Below are 572 nucleotides of genomic sequence, written 5' to 3'. Positions count from 1 at the left end.
AATGAACTAGGCCCACGCTGCAAAGAATTAACTTTCTCTGAGATGGCTCATAGTGATGATCCCTACATGTTAAGCTCATCAAACAGCTAATGAAACGAATCCGCCCCACCGTATGGAAAACTGCGATCCTGGCCAAGCACAAAAACACCCGAGATTTACATGCACCCACGTCCTGCTTCACTCGGGACTTTTCAACAGGCATTAGCACTTTGCCCTTGGCGTCTATTTAAAAATCCCAATAAAACACGTACGATAACCCTCGCAGTCGGTCCCTGGCCAGAAATACTTCGAGCCACACGCAGATGTGCCTGGGGCGCTGAAGTAAACAAATGACAGGAAGCTTGAGCTGTTTTCAACGTCAACGTGGATTCCCAAAGACGAGACTGCCACCTGGACACACGGATGGGAAAGCGAAAGCGCCCTCCTCTCAGAGGGAGTGCAAACGGGGAGCATTTCCAGGGCACTTTATTTAAAGTTTCCACCTTCACACACACACACCCCCTTCCTCCCGGCGCCCGGTGGGGGACGCGGGCGATGCCCGAGACCCGGGGAGGAAAGCGGCGCTTCCGTCC

Source organism: Pteropus vampyrus, unplaced genomic scaffold (assembly GCF_000151845.1).
Source record: "Pteropus vampyrus isolate Shadow unplaced genomic scaffold, Pvam_2.0 Scaffold52, whole genome shotgun sequence".
NCBI lineage: Eukaryota > Metazoa > Chordata > Mammalia > Chiroptera > Pteropodidae > Pteropus > Pteropus vampyrus.
Note: the sequence above shows the minus strand (reverse complement) of the source record.